The sequence below is a fragment of the Dromiciops gliroides genome, chromosome 2, assembly GCF_019393635.1.
Source record: "Dromiciops gliroides isolate mDroGli1 chromosome 2, mDroGli1.pri, whole genome shotgun sequence".
Lineage (NCBI taxonomy): Eukaryota > Metazoa > Chordata > Mammalia > Microbiotheria > Microbiotheriidae > Dromiciops > Dromiciops gliroides.
This window is the reverse complement of record NC_057862.1, coordinates 646676729-646692960: the sequence shown is the minus strand read 5'-3', so window position 1 is coordinate 646692960 and position 16232 is coordinate 646676729.

Genomic DNA, 16232 nt, shown 5'->3' with positions numbered 1-16232 from the left:
CCATTTTGTGGTTTAACTCCTTGAGAAAGTTGTCTATACTTGATGTTTGTACTTCCTTTCCTCTGCATCCTACAATCTGTCTTTCTCAACAGTCAAAGGAAACTGCTCTCTCTGAAGTTATCACTGATCTCCTAATTGCTGAGTCTCCTAGCCTTTCTTCAACTGTCATTTCCCTTGACCTCTCCTCAGCCTTTGACACTGTCAATCACCCTCTTTTCTTTGATATTCTCTTCTCTCCAGGTTTCTGGGATAATACTCTCTCCTGGTTCTCCTCCTTCTCCATCTTCTTTGGTGGCCTTTCATCCAGATCAGGCCCAGTAAAGATAAGTGTTCCCCAAGGCTGGGTCCTACCCCACTCCTTTTCTCCCTCTATACTATTTTACTTAGTGATCTCATTCATTCCTATGAATTCAATTATTATGTCCATGCTGATGATTCTCAGACCTACTTATCCAATCCTAATCTCTCTTCTGTCCTCCATCCTCACCTCTCCAACTGTCAATTGGCCACTTTGGACTAGATAACCTGTAGACATCTTAAATTCATCATGCCCAAAACTGAGCTCATTATCTTTCTCCCCAAAACCTCTCTCCTTCCTAACTGTCCCATTACTATTGAGGACACTACCATCCTTCCAGTCATATAGGCTTACAACCTAGGTGTCGTCCTCAACTTCTCACTATCTCTCACCCCTGCCTCCCATCATATCTGATCTGTTGCCAAGGTCTGTCAATTTTACCTTTGGGACATCTCTCCTCTATATCTCCTTCTCTCTCTCCTAACTGCCACCATCTTGGTGCTCACCTTTATCACCTCGTACTGAACACTAGTTGGTTTCCCTGTCTCAAGTCTCTTTCTACTTCAGTCCATTTTTTCAAATCAAATTCATCTTCCTAAATCACAGATCTGACTCTGTCACCCATTCCCCCATTCAATAAATTCCACCAGCTCCTTCTCACCTCTAGGATCAAATAGAACATCTTCTGGCTCTTCACAACCTAACCGCCTTCTACCTTTCCAGTCTTGTTATACCTTATTCTCTCCCTACATATGCTACAATGTAGTGACACTGACTTCTTTTATTACACTAGACATTCCATCTCCAGACTCCAGGCACTTGCACTGGCTGAAATGCTCTTCCTCCTCATCTCTACCTTCTGGCTTCTCTGGCTTTCTTCAAGTCCCAGCTAAACTCACACCTTGTAGGAGAAGCCTTTTTAGTCCCCTTTAATGCTATTATTTACTCTGTTGATTACCTCCAATTTATTCTCTCTCTCTGTCTATATATCTATATATAGTTTGGACATAGTGATTTGTATAATCCTCCATTAGAATTTGAACTCTTTGAGAGAAGGGACTGTATTTTGTCTTTCTTTGTATTCTCAGGGCTTAGTACATAGTAGGTGCTTAATAAATGCTTAATGACTGACTGTACGCTCCCTTGGTGAATTAATTAGCTCCAGTTGGTTCAACTACCATCTCTGTGTAGATGACTCCCAAATCTGTATATCATCCCACTTCACCAGCTTCCTGTTAGGTATCTCCCCCTGAATATCCCATTAAAATGTGAAATTCAGTGTGTCCAAAAGAGGATGCTACAATCTTGCCTCCTAAACTTATTCCTCTTCTAAATTCTCTCATTCTACTGATGGTACCTATGTTCTTCCAGCCATCCAGTTGTGTAACCTTGAAGTCATCCTTGACTTTTCCCTTTCTCTCATCCTCCTTATCTGATCACCTGACAAATGTTTATTCTCCCTCTACAAGGTCACAAAGAATGTAAAGGATAGAGTGTCAGGCCTGGAATCAGGAAGAGCTGAGTTCAAACCTGGCCTTGAGCATTTACTGCTGTGTGTCTTTGGTCAGGTCACTTAATCTTGGTATACCTCAGTTTCTTCAACTATAAAACTGGGATAATAACAGCACCTACTTCTTAGGGTTTTTATGAGGATCAAATGAGATAATAATTGTAAAGAGCTTAGTGTACTTCCTGAAACATAGGAAGTGCTATATAAATGTTGGCTATCACCATCGACGTCAGCTCTACTTGCATTTGCTTATCTGGGTCCTCGTCATCTTTCACCTAGAATACTGCAACAGATTCTTAATTGATCTTTCTCTCCTATGTCTTTCCCTTCCCTTATGCATCCTCCCCACATCTGCCAAATTAATATTCTTTGGACTCAAGCTTCAGTGGCTTCTTCTGGCTTTGAGGATAAAATCCATATGCCTCATCCTGGCTCTCCACAGTCTGCCTCCCACCTGTTTTTCTAGACTTACTTCCCATTACTCTCCTCAAACAACCTATATTCCAGATAAGCCAGTTTACTAACTGTTCTTCACTCACCATTCTATATCCACTTTTTGCCTTTATACAGTCTGTCCTTGATACCTGGAAAGTCTTTACCTCCATGTCTTAAGCTCTCTCTAGGTTCCCTCAAAACTCAGCTCAGTTGTCACCTTTCAAGACTTTCCTATCTGCACCAGTTAATATTCTCTCCTTCCTAAAATTCCCTTATGTTTATTTATCTGTAAACATGTTGCATGCTCCCAGTATCTTTGTATGGATTATTTTCTTTTTGCCTTCATGTCCCCAGTGTGTATCACAGTGACCAAGACATTGTTGACTTTTCATAAATGTCCATTGAATTAAATGGAGAAATCATTAAAAAATGCTATCCCACCCCTCCTATGTCTTCTGGGCAGTCAGTGTGGGAGAGTGGAAAGCATTCTGGAAATGGAGTCACAGAACCTATTTTCAAATCCCAGATACATCACTTGTCCACTATGTGGCCTTGGGTAAGTCACTTAAACTTGAGCCTTAGTTCCTCATTTGCAAAAGAAGGTGAAGGGTTGGAACAGATGCCCTTGGAAGACTCTTCTAGTTCTAAATCAAATGGATTTGATGGCTCCCCAGCATCTAAAAATATGGTGTCCATAATCTTCTCTCTACTAGTTGCTCTCCACTGCATGCGATCTGATTTGTCAATATCTTTCTTGAAATATGGTAGCCAGTGTGAAACATTGCATATATTACCAGACTTGGTCGTTGTGTTGGTTAGATTTACTGAAATCCTTTTCAAATTTCCCTTTCTTTTTCATTCTGTTACAAGAGATTGCTCCTTGGGTAGGGAAGTAGGGAGGGATATATTCAAATGAAAGTAACTTATAAAGCAAAAGGTATCAATTAAAAAAAAAACCTTTTAGAATATGGGATTCAGAACTGAAATTGATATGCCAGATGTGGCCTTATTGGCACAAAGCAGATTGGGAACATCACATTGGGAACATCGCTTCCCTCAGTTGGGTCACATGAGCACTTTGGTTGGACATGTCAAATTGTTAGCTCATTGAATATGAAGGTCTCCTGCATCCTGTATTCATTTAGTTGACTTTTCTTGCCTTTAAAAAAAGTCTATTGATGCTTTCTGTTTTTATATAGCTGTCACTTCTGTCATAAGCATGGATTAAGCACCTACTATATGTTACTCACTGTGCTAAGCACTGTTAATACAAATAAAATCAAGCAACCCCCACCCCCACCCCCTGCCTCCTCAAAGACCTTGCATTCTAATGGGGAAGGACAACTCATGAAGGGGTAGCAGCAAGGGGCCATGATAAAGAGAGTTCAGGAACTAGCAGCAGCATGGAGGCCTTTTCCTTAGTAAGAAAAGGCAAAAGGATGATTCATGGGGGGAACATGGTGGGACTGATATATGGGGAGAGAGACAGGGAGAGTCCAAGTTTCCATTAGAGTAGAGATGGAAAACTTTTTGATGAAAGAATCCATTTATTTTTGCCTTTGATATTCCATTGTCAAGCATGGTACCCTGCCTTTAGTAGGTGCTAAATAAATGCTTGTGGATAGATAGAATGATTAATAAGCATCTCGGGCTGTTTCTTACACTGTCTTTCACTAGGCCCATACCCCAAATCTCAGATGCCTTTGAAGAGGCTGCCCCCCATGGCTGAGAAGCACTGTGTTCTAACCTTTCTCATTTGGAATCCTTAGATTTCCTTCAAGGTTCACCTCCAGGAAGCCTTTCCTGATCTCTCAAGACATTTGTGTTCTCCCTGTTGAAATGAGCTGAATTTTCTTGTGTGTCTGTTGAATCTTCTCTAGCAGCATGTAAGCTCATGGAGGACTGGGACACTTTGCCATACTTTTGTGTGACTTACACACAGTAGGTGCTTAATTAATGCTTGTTGAATTAATAAATGAATGGGGGAAAACTGCTGCAGCCAGTAAGCCACTGGGCAGAGCTTTGTAGGTCAGCAGTTCTCTGCTTCTCACAAAAGCCTTACTAGACTTGGACCTGGGTCTGAGATTTCATTGGGAGCATTCAAGTTGGGGGGGTGGGGTGTCCCTCTAGCCCTCTAGGCAAATGGATGACTCTTCTGCAGCCTGAGCCCTGAGGTCACGTGACCTGCCCAGGCTCACACAGGCAGTGCAGCTCTGGATCCAGTGCTCTATGGGAGCTGCCAATCTGCCTCTCTAATTAATGGAACATGCTAACTTGAGTGTGAGGAGACTATGGCCTATGAATTGGAAGCCCTCAACAGGCCATCTGCATGCCAGCCTCCTGCATTATTGGGACCTTGTCTTTCATGGGGCACTTGGGCCTGGAGTCCAAAAGACCTGAGTTCAAATCCAGCTTCAGATACCTACTAGCTGTGTGACCCAAAGCAAGTCGCTTAACCTTGTTTGCCTCAGTTTCCTCTTCTATAAAATGAGGATGATAATCACCTACTTCACCACTGTTTGCCTCAGTTTCCCCATTGGTAAAATAGAGATGGTAATAGCACCTACCTCCCAGGGTTGTTGTGAGGAACAAATATAATAATAATTGGAAGTGATTAAGTGTTAAAGAATAGTTAGCTATTATTATTTGAAGAGGGTAGACTCTAAGCCTCCTTGCCACTCTATTAGAGAGTAGGAAATATTGAGGAAGGAAGGATAGTAATAGGGAAGGTCTCTTTTTTCCATAAATAAGTCCCATTCAGAACAGCAAGTGCATCAGACCTGATTTTCATTTATAACAAAGCCATTTCATTTATAATGCCGACAGCGTTCTTTCACATATGTACACATTGTACACAAGGTATAGCCTTGCAACTCTCTGTCCCAATGTGGAAAGAAATAACCAGAAACAGATCATGCAAGGAAATTGTTCCATTAAGCTGGAAATGAAGAACGCATGGGAATTGCTCCATCTCAGATGATTAAAAAACAAAGTTGATCTCCCTTTCACTGCAATCGAAGATGGAATTCTTCCCCTTGGGGGTGGGGAGACCCTGCATGGCAAGGCACTCCTTTCCAAGAAATGGGATTTGTTTGTTAGCACGATGCCTAACACACTTATGAACTTGAAGCCATGGGAAATTCTGGGTCATCTTTGCCTTCTGTCCTATACCCAGAGTTGACAAGTTAGTCTTAAATATAATCTGCTGAAGAGACCAAAGAAAGGTCAACAGGATGAAATCGATGGTAGAAGGCCTCCATCGGTCAGGACAGGGAAATCATTCTTCTGTAAGAATTAAGAGGAGCTAAGATCCTGTTCTTAGAATTAACAATGACAATAATAGATAACGTTTATATAGCATTTATTAAGTTCCAGACACTGTGATAAATGCTTTACAGATATTACCTCATGTTATCCTTAAAAACAAAGCTGGAGTAGGGGCTACTATCAGCCTCATTTTAGGGATGAGGAAACTGAGACAAATAGAGGTCAAGTGACTTGCTCAGCATCACACAACTAATAAACGCCTGAGGTTGGATTTTAACTTCTTGAATTCAGGCCTGATGCTTTATCCACTGTGCCACCACCTACCCCCAATACAGTAATGCTACATTCTATTACATCATGCTAATGTAGGTATACAGGCAGGGACGGCTGGTGGTGTAGTGGGTAGAGCACTGACCCTGGAGTTGGGGGGAACTGAGTTCAAATCCGGCCTCAGACAATTACTAGCTTTGTGACCCTGGTCAAGTCACTTAACCCCAATAGCCTTAAAAATCTGGGGCCATATCCAGTTCTCCTGATGTATATCTTGCCACTGGATCCAAATGGCTCTGGAGGAGAGAGTAAGGCTGGTGACTTTGCACAGCCCTCCCTCACTTCAATCCAATTCACTGAAAGTTATGGCATCGAGAATGAAGGATAAACAACAACAAAAACAAGGTATACAGGCATCCACAAATATGCCTGGACCTGGGATACCAATGGGTTAGGGATGTGGTTCCCAAACTGTGTACCTGGCTACACTGGTAACTTCTCAGATTTTCTCATTTGTGACATATCTTTGCAAAGCCAGGTTTTTCAGCCATGGTCATGACAATAAAAAGCAAGTACGGCCTGAAAATCAATGAGGGTGGTGGTGTCCAGTCTGATTCAAAGGTTTGAAGTTCCGTGTAGTGCCCAGCAGATGAACACATGGCCCATTGGTAAGTAATTGTGGTTACTTAAGAATGAAATAAGAAATTCTTTTTTTCTTTCAATTTCTCTGTTATTTTTTTTCAAACAGCTACTAAATTGTTAGGGCAGGAATACTTAATATGTAGTTTGGAGCTAGCTATTTAATAAATGGAACTGTTAAGTATTTCTTTTGGCCTACAGGCCCTGTGAAAAAATGACTAAAACATGAAGGGTGATGTGAGCTGAGAAAGTTTGGGAGTTCCCAGAGGGAATTCTCAGGCCTGGAAACTCCTTCCACCACTGCACACTGGCTTCCCTTCTTTAACTTTTAAATTCAGAGAATTACCTGGGGGCACTGAGATTAAATGACTTTTCCATAGCCACACCTAGTGTTAGGTATCAGAGGCAAGATCTGAACCCAGGCCATCCTAATTATAAACCTTGCTCTTGATTCACTCTGTCAAGATGTCTCTCCTATGCTAGATTACCTTATACTCATTCTATTTTAGAGGCAACATGTTATATAGAGGGCATAAGAGTCAAATTTGGGGCTATTGCTCCACAACCCTGACCCTGACCAGATTAAAAGGTAATTGGGAAATATTTAACAAAATAAGAAATAATAATAGTTAATATAATATAGTGCTTACAATGTGTTGGCCACTCACTTTACAATTATCATCTCATTTGATCCTCACAACAACCCTGAGAGTTGGGTGCTATTATTTTTCCTACTTTATGGATGAGGAAACTGAGGCAGAGGTTAAGTGACTTGCCCTGCTAGTAAGCATCAGAGGCCAAATGTGAACTCAGGTCTTCCTGACTCCAGCTCTATCTGCTGGTGCTCATTATAGAGTCTAACGCCCAGATTCCACCAGAGACCAGGAGAAATTTCCTAATGGTAGGCGATGAGGAGCCTTGTGAACTGAACTTGGTGAAGTATGAACTGATGATTACAATGACAACCCCTTAGAAGCTGAGAGCCTTTCACTGCCTTTAAAGGGATTCCATATCCATTACCTCATTTGTTCAGTCTCCTCCCCACTTTGTTTCTGACTTCCTTTGAACTTCCAATCCATTCCCTTCTACTGCTGCTTCATCATGGAACTTTCTTCAGTGTCTGGGGTCAACAACACCCAAGACCCCATTTGCATGAAATATCCCTTTGCAAGACCTGCCTCCCCACTCACCCTTTCCCATTGGTACATCTCCCCTGGAGCCTCCACTGTGTAGATGGAACAAAGCTGACCTGCTTTCATTTTTCTTTCAACTCTGCTCCTGACTTCCCCTGAACTTTATCTTCATACCTTCCATACACCTTTTCAGTTCTTTTTTTGGTGTGTTGTCTCTTTTCATTAGAATGGAAGCTACTTGAGTAAAGTACTGCTTTTGGGGGGTTTTAATTTGTATCTCTAGTGCTTAGCACAGTGCCTAACACATAATAAGTGCTTCATAAAAGTAACTCAATAAAACACAGTACTCTCAAAAACGTGCCAAAACATCCATCTCTCTCTCTCTTTCTCTCTCTCTCTCTCTCTCTCTCTCTCTCTCTCTCTCTCTCTCTCTCTCTCACACACACACACACACACACACACACACAGTGTGTCCCTTATGGAAATAAGCTCTGAGGCATAAAGAATTTTCCAAAATGAGAAATAGAGAGATAGTCAGACAAATATAGAGAGACATAAATGATGGATGGATGAGTGGATGGATGGATGGATAGATGGATGGATGGGTAGACAGACAGAGAGATGGATGGATGGATATATGGATAGGTAGACAGACAGAGAGATGGATGGATGGATGGATGGATGGATGGATAGAAAGGTAGACAGACAGATAGATGGATGGATGGATAGATGGATGGACAGAAGGATGGATGGATAGATAGATAGGCAGATAGATAAATATATAGGTAGATAGACAGACAGACAGACAGACAAGTGCTTAATATATTCCAGGCCCTGTGCTAAATGCTGTATAAAAAGCAAAGAAGCCAGTCTCTGCTCAAGGAGCTTGCATGCTAGTGGGGAAAGTTAATGCCTAAAAGGGTATTGGAAAGGGCTGGGATACTGACATGGGGCATGACAAGGAAACTTTAGAAAGCCATTGCTGGCCTGGTCTCAGGCTAGATAAGACAAAAGGCTGACCTGTCAGGGTCCAGGGGTAAAGTCCTAGATTGTGATAGGGTGAAGATGATTGGAAAAACAGAAAGTAGAATCATGACTCCCTTCATAGTCCCATTTGAGATTAGGAGCACTAATTTACAAGAATCAGGCACTGACTCTGTGGCTTTTCCATGAAAACATTTGTATATGAGGACCCAGATGCCCCTGGGGCAACTCAATCCCACCCCTTAGGACTCACTCCCACCAGGAAATGACCCCCAAAGTTCTGTCTTCATGACTCCCTTAGTGAAGGCTCTTTTTTTCCCCAGTATCCCTTTGGTGTTGTCTGTTTATACCTTCATCTCACTTAAGTCAGTTCCAGGCACTTATCATGAATACCCATTATTATGAATTATCATGAACATCCAGGTACTTAAATGGGTTTAATGAGATTAACACTGGAGATAATGGCTAATAATAACAGTTGCTAGCATTTTTGTAGCAATTTAAGGTATGCAAAGTGTTTTAGATACATTATCTCATTTGATTCACACAACAGCCCTGTGATGTGGGTGGTACCATTGTCCCCATTTTACAGATGAAGAAACTGAGGCTGGGAAGAGTTAAGTGGCCAGACCCATACAGCTATTAAGCAGCTAAAGCAAGATTCAAGGCTCAAAGTCTTCCTGATTCTCAGTCCAACACCCTATCCAAAGAATCCAAAGAAATGAAGTATATAAAAGCTTTGTAACCATAAAGTTCTATTATAAATTATTATTACTTACAAAGCTGAAGGCCCTGCCCTTCTTTTCTTAAATTAATTTAAATAGATTTCAATATAAATATAAATTTTTTTTTTTGCGGGGCAATGGGGGTTAAGTGACTTGCCCAGGGTCACACAGCTAGTAAGTATCAAGTGTCTGAGGCCAGATTTGAACTCAGGTACTCCTGAATCCAGGGCTGGTACTTTATCCACTGCACCACCTAGCCACCCCATAAATATAAATTAATAGATTCATTATCTCTTAAAATTCTTTCAAGGAAGGTCAGTACAGGCACACCACCACCAGTTTTTAGTTCTCTATTCCTTCACCCCTTGTCCAAATTGCCTTTCCTCCCCCTCTTATTACATAAATGTTGTTTTTTAAATTAACCTTATTTTATTACTTTGAGCAGGATAAAGTGTGTATTTCTTTACCTGTATTCATATTTTCCTCCAGTAGAATATAACCTCTTTGAGGGCAGGCATTGTGTCATCTTTGTCTTCTCAAACCCAGCACCGAGCATGGTGCCTAGCACATAGTAATAGGCACTTGCATCGATATACATTAAATTCAATGGGATGGATAAATACAGACTTGCTTATTTCATATGAATCTGAAAAATGGGAGCAGCATGTGAATGCGACCATTCCCAGAAACACAGACGACACTAGTCCTCGTTCCAGGAGCCCGGGTCCTACTTGTTGCCTGGACAATTTGTTGTTGCAAATTCCATTGCAATCAAGATCATCTCAACTTTGGGAGGTATTTTCTTTTCTTTTTCTTGGGAAAGCTTCAGCTTTTTGAGCGACTGAACCCAGAGAAGATGAAGTCACTGCTTCTGGGTTGCTAGAGGCCTGACTCAGACAATACTGGTGACTCATCTGCACGGGATCCATGTGATGTTCCCAAACAAACAGTTCAGGGACAAAGCTAATCACGAGGGATTTTTATACCCCTTTTCCATTAAAAATATGAACTCGTTAATCTGTTATGTTGTCCATTGATTTAAATAATTTCTTCTCAAATGAGAGATCTATGTAAAGCACACTGCAAATCTTAGAGTACTTTATATCAATTTATTATTATTATTATTACTTCCTTGAGATAGTTCCATTGAAGCACAAGTGGTGCTGTTCAGTTATTTTCAGTCATGTACAATTCTTTATGACCCCATTTGGGGTTTTCTTGGCAGAGATACTGGAGTGGTTTTCCATTTCCTTCTCCAGCTATTTTGCAGATGAAGAAACTGAGGCAAACATCGAGAAGTGACTTGCCCAGGATTGCACAGCTAGTAAGTATCTGAGGCCAGATTTGAACTCAGTTCCTCTTGACTCCAGGGCTGTGATCTGCCCTGAAGTACAGATGGTGGCAACTAAAACTCAATATTCTTGCCCTTCCCTCACTTAGCCTCTTGGATCCTTGTGCCTTGAGTTGAAACATTTAGAGAAAGTTGATGATTCTGAGGGCTGTTTACACAATTTATCTATTGTGTGTGTGTGTGTATTTATTTATATATGTACCATTAGAATGTGATCCCTTTGAGGGCAGGAACTAATTTTTCCTTTCTTTGTAATCACAGTGACTAGCACAGCCCTTGGCTTTGCACACAGTAGGTACTTAATAAATGGTTACTGACTGACAGTATCAGGCAAGGGAGAGAACACTGATTCTGGAGTAAGAGAACATGAATTTGAATCTCACCTCTGAAATGCACTCCCTGTATAACCCTGGGCAAGTGACAACCTCCCTGGCTCCCACTTTCCTTATCTGAAAAATGAAGGGAGGATGAAGAAGATGCTTCAGAGGCCCCCTCCTGCTCTATATTCCCGATCCTATCTGTTATAACTTAGAGAACTTCTTGTGTGAGAATTTACTCTATCAATGCAGATAGCCATTTAGCTGGTAAGTCAATGGTAGTTACTGGAAGTACAGAGAATCTGAACAGCTTATCCTTAGTCATATAGCTAGTGAGTATCAGAGGCAGAATTCGAACCCAGGAGTCATTAAGGCCAAAGCTAGTGCTTTATCCACTATACCATGTTGCCTCTCAGGGAATTCTCTAAGAATACTTTAAAGAAAACAAGACATTCCACTCTTTTCTTTCCTTGCATGTGCTTTTTGTCTGTTTGCTTCTCCTGATGAACATTTAATGGTGTATTCATTTCCCATAGGTCTAATGAAAAATTCAGTCTAACACTAATAATAATTATTATTCCTTAAAGGACCAGCTAGGTGGTGCAGTAGATAGAGCTCCAGGCTTGAAGTCAGAAAGATTCATCTTCCTGAGTTCAAATCCAATCTAGACACTTACTAGCTGTGTCACCCTGGGCAAGTCACTTCACCCTGTTTGCCTCAATTTTCTCATCTGTCAAATGAGCTGGAGAGGGAAATGGCAAACCACTCCAGTATTTCTGCCAAGAAAACCACAAACAGGGTCACAAAGAGTCAGACATGACTGAACAACAATCCCTGGACAAGTCACTTAACTGCTACCAACCTCAGTTTCTTCATCTGCAATAGCAACCTCCCAGGATTATTGTGAGGATCAAATGAAATAAAATTTGCAAAGTCGACTTGCAAACCTTAAAGAATTATAAACATGCTAGCTGCTCCTGCTACTGGTGTTAGGAGCTCACGCAGTACATAGAAGATCTATACCAAATAGATGGAAGGTAATTCCAGAGGGGCAATGCTAGCAGTGGGAAAGTAGCTGGGGAGTAGGTGGGGGGTAGGCTAAGGGCACATGTAAAAAAAAAAAAACAACCTTTTATTTCTAGCCTACTTCTTCCCCAAACCTCCCTTTAAAGAAAGCATGCAGGTGAGTCATCTTTTCATTTCCTACCAGGCAGAGCTCCTCTGGCCTTCTCCATCATGCTCAGGAGGGTCCCTTCCTCTCTCCCTCCCCTATCCCCTTTTCAGTTTCCTTTTCTGTACTAGATTCCCTATTAGAATGTAAGATCCTTGAGGGCAGGGAGTGTCTTTCTTTTTGCTTATATTTTTATTCCTAGACCTTATCACAGTGTCCACTACATAGTGGGTGCTTCATAAATGTTTGATGACTGACTATTTGAAATCTTTAAAATGCTCTATGAATGTCAGTTATAATCAGCGTTGTGCTGGAGGCAGTAGGCTCTGGAGAGTCAAATGTTCAATTTTAAGTGCGAACGTTTACACCTCTGAAATTGGCAAATGCTACAAATCAGGGTTTGATTTCTCATTTTGTTAATTGTCTAGACTTAAGAGAGTGACAGAGAAAATGTTAATGATGCAAATTAAACTTAAAAGTGTGTTGTGGGGAAATCTCTCCACTGGCCCCTCTCCCCACCCAGAGGCAGTTGTTAAACATTTACCAGCACAACCCTGGTTTTAATTATTAGTACATTATGAGGATGAAGTGAGATCATAAAGCTATTTGCAAACCTTAAAATGCTATGTAAATTCCATTATTATTATAAGGACTGCTCCAGGGAGCTGGTGCCAACCTTGGGCTGGCTGGCTTGTACCAAGTGGATACAAGGAGAGCTCCCCAAGAAAAGGGAAGTGTCTTCTGGGTGTTTCTGGCTTTTCCATCATAGACTTTGCATCAGACTCAGCTAAATGGAAGTACATGACTAGAATGGAAAGCTCCAATGTTCAAAAAGGACTCAAGTCAGTGTTGAGAGAACAAGCTGTGTGTCATGTCTATAAATGGTAGGTCTACCACACTTTTGTGAAATTAGATTACTGTCTAATTAGCCCTCCAGGCAGCCAGGTGGCTCAGAGGATGGAACGCTGAACCTGGAGTTAGGAACACCTGAGTTTAAATCTGACTTCAGACCCTAGCTGTGTGACTCTGGGCAATCACTTCCCTTCTGTTTGCCTTAATCCACTAGAGAAGGAAATGAAAATCCACTGCAGTATCTTTGCCATGAAAACTGTGGTCCACAAAGAGATAGGGTGGCAGGTCTGAAATCATCTTCCTGAGTTCAAATACCGTGTCAAACACCTACTAGCTGTGTGACCCTAGGCAAGTCACTTAGCCCTATTTGCTTTATGTTCCTCATCTGTAAAATGACCTGGAGAAGGAAATGGCAAACCACTCCAGTATCTTTGCCAAGAAAATCCCAAATGGGGTCATGAAGAATTGGACATGACTATAAAACAACTGAAAAACAACAAAAAATAGCTCCCCAAGCAATTTTAGAAAAGCAAGCTAAGATGCTTTTGCAATCCAAGTGTGGAACCACCCTGACCAAGGACCAAGCACACATCTCCCTTTCCACATGTTCCTTTTATTCTTTCCTCTCCTCTGTGGTCAGGAACCAATACCAAAGAGCTGGAAGGGATATTGAAGACCATTAAGCCAAACTCCCTTATTTTTCAGATGAGGAAGTTGAGGCAAGTTAAGTGATTTGCCCACCCAAGGTCACACAGCTAGTAAATGTATGAGGGCAGGATTTGAACCCAGGTCTTCCTGAGTCCAGGGACAGCATTCTGTCCACTACTCCCATTGCTCAATAGCTCCTCATTGCCCTTGAGATTTTGCCAGCTGTCCCTTTAGCAATTTTATTTCATATCAGGGGAGAAATGAATTCAAGAGGAAGAAGCTGGTTGGCTCCTAATTTGCAGAACACGGCTGTCTGCAATGGACAAGCCAACAAAACGTAACGAAGCATAAAAATACACTGATGAATGCCCACAAAAGTTACTGAGTCTAAAACTCAGGTCAGTCCTGGACAAAGTGCCAATGGAGCCATTGGACCAACTCTTTTGCTGGACAAATCAATAAAATATATGTCCATGAACTTTGTTTTCAGTTTAATACGAACAGAAGGGACAGTATAATCCCAGAGTAAGGAAAGATTGAAAGAAGGTTACTTTTGCATACCTTTATGTTGCTGGAAACAGATAGAATCATAAGACTTGGAGATGAGCGAGACTTTAAAGATGATCTAAGTCAACAGGTAAGGAAACTGAAGCCCAGGGAGGGGAAGGCACTTACCCAAGGTCACCCAGTAACAGAGTGAGGATTTGAACCCATGTCTTCAGATTCTAAATCTAGGGCTCTTCCTAATAGCCTACACTGAATTCTAAACTGGCATGAATTATAGAAAAGGCTTTTGGATGTCCTGTTTTCTGTCAATTTGGTGGAAAACAAGTAATATGAGAATGCTCCTCCCTTCTTTCTTTGGAGAGGTGGGTGGCTATGGGTGTGGAACACGGTGCGTATTCTTGAACTTGGTTGATGTATTAGCTAATTTTTCAGAACTGCTTCGCTTCCCCCCTGCCCCCCCCCGCACCCTTACATAAGATGACTCTGAGTAATGGAATGGGAAGGAAATATTTGGAAATTAAGGTGATATAAAGACAAAAGCTATCAATAAAAATAAATCTTTAATGAATCTCTTGTGTTTAATACTCTGGTCATTTTCTTATATACCCCCTCCCTCTACCCTGATGAGTCTTCCTTTGTCAACTCCTTGAGGACAAGGAATGGTTTAAACTTTATCTTTGTATTCCCAGAGCCTGGCACATAGAAGGCACTTAATAAATGCTTATTGAAGGGCAGCTAGGTGGATAGAGCTCTGGCCCTGGATTCAGGAGGACCTGAGTTCAAATCTGGCTTCAAACACTTGACATTTGCTAGCTGTGTGACCCTGGGCAAGTCACTTAACCCTCATTGCCCTGCCCCCCCCCCAAGTGTATGGACAAAAAAAAGTACTTATTCAATAAAATGTTATTTGAGCAAGAAAACCACTGACAAAATGGCTATACTTGAAAAGATATGTGATTTTCTGCCCCACTCACAGCTTCTAACTGGCTAAGAAATGGGAAATGTTTCATCATTTGTTGTCCTTTTGTATGCCAGTTGTTTGTGCCTCTTATATTCTTTTTGTTTTGTTTTGTTTTCTAGAGTGGGGCAATGAGGGTTAAGTGACTTGCCCAGGGTCACATAGCTAGTAAGTGTCAAGTGTCTGAGGCCGGATTTGAACTCAGGTCCTCCTGAATCCGGGACCAGTGCTTTATCCACTGTGCCACCTAGCTGCTCCCATGCTTCTTATATTCTTGTCCTAAACAGTAAGCACCACAAAGATAAGGTCTGTATTTGAGCCTAGCTTTGAATAGATAAGTTGTGCAGAATTCAATTTTCTAGTCAGCAAATATTTATGAAGTGTCTAGTAGGTGCCAGGCACTGTGGTTAAAGCTGGGAATACAAACACAAGCCTCCCCACTCCCCTCAAAAAAAAGATTGCACCTGCCCTCAAAGAGCTTATATTCTAATGGGCTAGAATAAAAAAGAAGCTAAAAAAGGGGGTGGGAAAAGGTAGATACACAAGGATGACAGCTGAGAGAGTAATGAAGGAGTCAGCATGTCTTTCTCAACGTAGAGGTTCTAGGAAGAACCCACCAAATGGGAGGAGGGGGCAAAGGGGCAGAGGTATGTTCCAGGGTGAGAAAAGTATGGAGCTATAGTGGAATTTGGATAGTCAGGGGCCGACCTGGGAGAGCAACAAAGGAGCTTCTACAAATAAGAACAGGTTTTATTTATTAGAGAGGATAAATATTGAGGTTTATGATGAATCTTTTTGCAAATTTAAGCATCATCCCATCTCAAGACTTGGGTATTGCATAAGAAATCCACCCTACTTAACATGAGTGTGCATTTAGAGATATAAGGCTGTGATGAATGACTTGTCTCCTCCAAAAAAATCCACGGTTTTATTGCACTTTGAATAATTTCCCTATATAAAACTGTTGGAAGTCTTGTTTAATCTGTTTAGGAATTTGTTTATGAAACCCTTTGATCTGCTGAGAATGTTTAAATTTCATTTAAGCTTTTTTCCCCTTATCAACAGTCATTCAGAAAGCACATCTCCAAGTTTAGCCAACTGTCAGCTGATCCTGTGGATCACACACAGGACTTCTGGGACTAAGAAAGCCAGCCCTTTTTTTAATAT